The 6,188-nt window shown below is 41.4% G+C and overlaps 1 pseudogene; it reads right to left on the reverse strand.

Moving 5' to 3' along the window:
• Window positions 1–284: 284 nt before the first annotated feature.
• On the reverse strand, window positions 285–492 carry LOC148119613 (Nuclear RNase P; annotated as a pseudogene).
• Window positions 493–6,188: the final 5,696 nt, after the last annotated feature.

Below are 6,188 nucleotides of genomic sequence, written 5' to 3' on the forward strand. Positions count from 1 at the left end.
TAGGTCCGCCTTTGTTACCTAGGATACCGGTAACTAGGTTGACACGCCTTTATTATGATAATCACGACCAGTTCTTTGAGGGAAAATGGGCGTCGACAGTCGATCTAGCTACTTCCTGCTGACGACGGGACGATGTGCATTTTTTGGGGAATCTGACTGAATTTTTGGCGGCCGCGGCTGAGGCACGGCCAATTGTGGCCCATTGTGGCCCATTGTGGTGCGCTCCGCATGGCCCAAAGGCATGGCCCCGCCCCGGGCCGTGTGCGGGCTCGCCGTTTATCCTGTACCTGCAAACTGTGCACCCTGCCTCACCTCAGGCAATGAACTCGCACCGCCGGCCGTGAGTCTTTTCCAAGCTCCGGCGAGGGGGGGCATCCGCCCACCCGTGGAGGGCCCGGTTAGGGCCGCGGGGGGCCCCAGTCTCAGACCTTCCCAGGGGCCGGGGAGTGACAAGCACTCAGCACGTGGCCCCGCCGATGAGCTTCCTCCGCCTGCCCATGTTGCTATGGAAACGCGGTTCAGAGTTTGTGCTCAGAGCTCAAGTGCTGGGATTAAAGGTGTGCGCCACCACGCCGGCTACTTCCTCAATCAAAATTAAAGTTTTCTGTACGTGAGAGCCAGAGACTGAGCTCTCTTATCAAAATTAGGCGAAAATCACCTCAAAAACTGTGTGGCTCTTTAAGAACAGGAAAGGCAGTCGTCAAACACGATCAAACCCGCCTCCCTATGAGACTGTTGCCCGGAGTCTCTAACAGCGAGTACGGACGGAGGAAGCCGCGGATCTCCCAACCGTAAACCTCGCTTTTTCTCAGCTCCACCTGCACTGAACTTGAGGGATTTTTCTTCCCCGTTGCTTTCTGTACCTTCTTTCAGATACCTTAACTTTGATTCTTTCTATTTTCTTTTCTTTTTAGGCCTATACATTTTCCATTCTTTTTCCTCCCCTTTCTGGAGGATTTAACTGACGTCACTCACCGCTCCACGTGGCAGAGTTCTGAAATTCACGGCTCTCTGTCCGGTGTCTGATTTTGGCTTTTTCTCCCGGGCTTTCAGCACCAGTTGCTGGGTGCTTCCTTCTCAGGGTCCCCCGGCGTAGTTGTCAGGGTCCCTCGGCGTCCCGGGTTTCGGCACCAGTTGCGACGCGCATCCTGACCAGCAGGAATGAACGCCACTAAAAACGAGAATTCCTTCCCTGGTCACGTCTTTATTCGGAGCATTTGATTGAGGAAAATTGGGGGAAGGGAAGATAGAGCAGGGACAAGAGAAAGCTTAGAGAGAGGAAGTAGAGCCCAGAGGCAGCTGCTTTTAAACGGTGGAGAGGCTTGAACGCTGTCCTGATTGGTTAATGCCATTCTGCTGTTCTGAGCATGTGCAAGCAAGGGTGCTCAGCCTCACGTGGCTAAGCCAGGTATGGGCTTGTATACCTCCAAACTGCAGGACCACCTGTGCCTCCAGGTGGCTTCCTACATCCAATCATCTGGTTTTTCTCTCCACTAAAGTAGTGTTTTACTGTGGTTCTCTGCACCTGCTCCAATCAGCTGATGGAGTAAGCCTCTCTGACTGGGCTAAGCACCAATCTATGAGCACAGCAGAATGATGCAGGGTTCTTTTCTGTAATGCTGTGAATACCTTCGGTTAATAAAGAGGCTGCTTTGGGCCTATTGCAGTGTAGCATGGGGCAAGGTGGGAATTCCAAGCAGACAGATGAGGATAGAGTAGGCTGAGTCAGGGAGAAGCCATGTAGCTGCTGCAAGAGACAGGTGCCAGACTCTGAAGGGAATCTTCCTAGTGGACCGCAACCATGTGGCTATACACAGATTAATAGAAATGGGTAAATTTAAGATATAAGAGCTATCCAATAAGAAGTGTGAACTAATAGGTCAAGCAGTGTTGTAATGATACAGTTTCTGCGTAATTATTTTGGGTCTGGGCAGCCTCTGCCTACAGCAGAATATCAGTAGGAAGCCTTTCATTGACTTTTTAAAATTTCCTTTTCTTCTCTATTTTTGTGTGTGGGGTAAGGCAGTCCTGTTTGTTTCCACTGTAGGTCTCTGGGCCATCCAGCTTCTGGTTCCTGACCATGCAGGCTGAGTTACAGTGTCAGGCATGGGATCCCTTTTGTGGCATGGGTCGTAAATTAGACCAGTCACTGGTTGGCCACTCCCACAAGCACTGGGTCAGGTAGGAAAGGTTGTACAGCAAACGTTTTGAGGCTGGTTTAGTGTCCCAGTGCCACCACTGGATGCCTTGCCTGGTTACAGAGATGGACACGTCAGGTTCTGTTTCCTCCATCATTAGGAGTCCTCTCTAGAGTCATGCTCATAGATTTCAGGGAGCTTCCACTGCACTAGGTTTCCACATGCCCCCCCCAACCCAAATGCTCTCCAATTCCAGTCATCTCTCCCATACTCTCTCACTCTATCCATCCTCTCCCACTGGATCCTTCCTGTTCCTATCTGTCCCTGCCCCAGTCCACTCAAATAATCTATTCTATTTTCCCATCTCAGGGAGATTCATGGATCCCCTAGAGCTCTCCTTGTTACTTAGCCTTTCTGGGTTTGTGGATTGTAGTGCGGTTATTCTTTGCATTAATTCTATCAGTTCATGAGCATGGAAGATCTTTCTATCATCTGCTATCTTCTTCAATTTCTTTCCTTAAAGACTTGAAGTTTTTGCCATATAAGACTTTCACTTGCTTAGATAGGGTTATTCCAAGATATTTTATAATTTTTTATTTTTTGTAGCTGTTGTTGTTTCCCTGGTTTCTTTTTGGTTAATTTGTCATTTGTATATGGGGGGGGTATTCTTTTTTTTCTACTAATTTTTGTATTCAACCATTTCAATTCATCACCTGTAGAAATTTTGTGGTAGATTTTTTGTGGGTTGCTTATGTATACCATCATAACATGTGTAAATAGTGATACTTTGTCTTCTCCCTTTTCAGTTTGTATCCCCTTGGTCTCCTTCAGTTGTCTTATTGCTCTACCTAGAACTTCAAGTATTTATGGAGAGAGTGGTCAAACTTGGCTTGTTCCTGATTTTATTGGAATTGATTTGAGTTTCTCTCCATTAAATTTGACATTGGTTGTTCTCTTCTGTATATTACTTTTTATAGGCGTAGGCATGTATGTCACTTGTATCCCTGATGTCTCCAAGGATTTTATCATGAAGAGGTGTTGGATTTTGTCAAAAGCTTTTAGATGGTCATGAGTTTTTATTTCTTTCAGTTTGTTTCTATGGTGGACTATATTGATTTCATATATTGAACCATTCCTACATCTCAGAGATGAAGGCTACTTGATCATGTTGGATATTTTTTTATGTATTCTTTGTAAGGGGAGACCACTTGCTTATTCCCAGCTGCCCAAAACCGAAATAACCACACAGAAACTGTATTAATTAAATCACTGCTTGGCCTATTAGTTCTAGCTTCTTATTGAATAGCTTTTACAGTCTAAACTAACTCATCTCCGTTAATTTGTGTATCACCATGTGGCTGTGGCTTACTGGCAATGTTTCATCACATCTATCTCTGGCAGTGGCTACATGATGTATCCCTGACTCCGCCTTCTTCCCCCAGCATTAAGTTCAGTCTTCCCCACCTAGCTCTATTCTGTTAAGCCATCGGCCAAAAGCAGCTTCTTTATTAACCAGTGGCAATAAAACATATTCATAGCACACAGAGGGAATCCCACATTAATTCCTGGATTTGGTTTGATGGTATTTCTTTTAAAAAGTTTTTGAATCAATGTTCACAAAGGAAATTGGTCTATAATTTTCTTTCTTTGCTGAATCTTAGTGTGGTTTGGGTATCAGGGTGACAGTGGCCTCATAAAATGAATCTGGCAATGTTCTTTCAGTCTTTATTTTGCAGAAAAATTTGGGGATAGTATTGGCATTAACTCATCTTTGAATGTCTGGTAGAATTCTGTACTGAAACTGTCTTGTCCTGGGCTTTTTTTCTTGTTATCAAGAGAATTTTAATAATTGCTTGTACTCACTTGTGGATTATATATAGATCTATTAAAATTGTTTATGTGAGCTTATTTTAACTTTGGTATTTGATATCTATTGAAAAACTATCTTCTAGATTTTCTAATTTTTTAGAATACAGGTTTTTGATGTATCACCTAATGATTCTTTGAATGTCATCAACGTCTGTTGCTATGTCCCTGCTTTTGTTTCTGGTGTTGTTAATTTGGATGTTCTCTCTCTTCTTTTTTACTAAATAAGGGTTTGTCAATTTTGTTGATTTTCTCAAAGAACTAACTCTTTGTTTTATTGATTCCTTCTATTGTTCTCTTTGTTTCTATTCTTTTGATTTCAGACTTCAATTTGATTATTTCTTGTGAGCTGCTCCTCTTGGAAGTGCTTGCTTTTTATTTTATTTTGTTCTATAGATTTCAGACATTCTGTTAAGTTGCTAGTATGAGACCTCTCCATTTTTTTTAATGTAGGCACTTAGTGGTATGAACTTCCTTCTTATCCCTGCTTTCATTGTATCCTACATGTTTGGGTATATGTTACATAAATTTTTATTGAAATCTAGGAAATCTTTTTTTCCTGACACAGTAGTCATTAAGTTATGAAATTTTCAGTTTCCATGGGTTTGTAGACTTTCTGTTGTTGTTGAAATCCAGTTTTAATTCATGGTGGTCTGATGGGATGCAGGGGATATTTTGATTTTCTTGTATCTGTTGAGATTTATTTTGTGACTGTGTATGTGGTCAATTTTGGAGAATGTTCTGTGAGTTGCTTTGAAGAAGGTGTATTTTTTTCATATTTGGGTGAAATGTTCTGTAGATATATATTAGGTTTCTTTGGTTTATAACTTCTGTTAGGCTCCAGTATTTCTCTGTTTAGATTTTTTATCTGGATGGCCTGTCCATTGATGAGAATTTGATACTGAAGTCTCCCACTGTCAACGTGTAAGGATTAATGTGTGATTTAATCTTAAGTAATATTTCTTTTTCAAAGATGGGTTTCATTGGGTTTGAGACTTAAATGTTAAGAAATGAGATGTCATCTTGGTGGATTTTTCCTTTTGGGAGTATGAAGTTTCCTTCACCATCTCTTTTGATAAATTTTGGTTTGAAGTCTTTTTTGTTAGATATTAAGACATCTACACTAGCTGACTTTTTAGGTTCATTTGGCTTGGACGCTCTTTTCCAATCCTTTACTCTGAGGTAATGTGTCTTTTTAACCTTGAGGTGTGTTTCTTGTATGCAGCTTAAGGATGGATCTTGTTTTCACACCGATTATGTTAACCTGTGTCTTTTTGTTCAGAACTGAATTAATTAATATTAAGAGATATCAGTGACCTACATTTAAAGGGTGGGGGCCACAGCATCCTGCCCAAGTCCAGGAATATGCCCATAGATATTTATCAGAGCAATCGATGGAATCAAACTCCCACAGCATAGCAAATGCTAACAAATATGAAGCTAATGTTGCTCAGGTGTCTGATAAATGGATTCTTAAGGTTAAGCACACAGTTCAGTAGTCAGAGTCAATATGTAATGTGAAAAACGAACAGGTTATCTGAATATAAAATAATCCATCCTGTATTTAACAAAACAATGCTAAAAATCTCTGAATTACATTAGAATTATTGTAAATTCACAGTTATTGTGACATATGTTAAGCTCCACACAAGCTAAAGAAAAAGATAAAATAACAACTTGTTTTGGCCAATTTAGTGAACAAAAACGACAGGGTGCCTCTTTAAGGAGAGACCTGGAGAGGCATTCCACATGTTTTCTCTCAGCATTCTATAACAGCTCAGGTTAGCCTGCTGGAAGATGAGACCTTGTGGCCAAGTGGCAAACTCCTCTCTACCAATCAAAGGCTAGCATACCAATAAAACCATCCTAGACCAATAAACATAAGACGATTTTCAACAATGGGTGCATGTGAGAGAGTCCAGTGAGCTTATCATGAGCAAAGTCAGTAGAAGTTCCCACCTGACCTGAAACTCGGGATTTTTGTATTATACTACTAAAGTTTGGGCTATGTCATTATTAACAGTAGCTGGTTGATACACACAATAAGATTCTTTAGCCTTCCGGTGGTCTCCTTTTAAAAATAAATAAAAATGTATTTGCAATCTAAAAAAAAAAGAGAGATATCAGTGATAGAGAACTGTTGATTCCTGTCACTTAGTTGTTGATGGTAGGTGAAGGTGATCT

The sequence above is a fragment of the Myodes glareolus genome, chromosome 16, assembly GCF_982192425.1.
Source record: "Myodes glareolus chromosome 16, mMyoGla1.1, whole genome shotgun sequence".
NCBI classification, from domain to species: Eukaryota; Metazoa; Chordata; class Mammalia; order Rodentia; family Cricetidae; genus Myodes; species Myodes glareolus.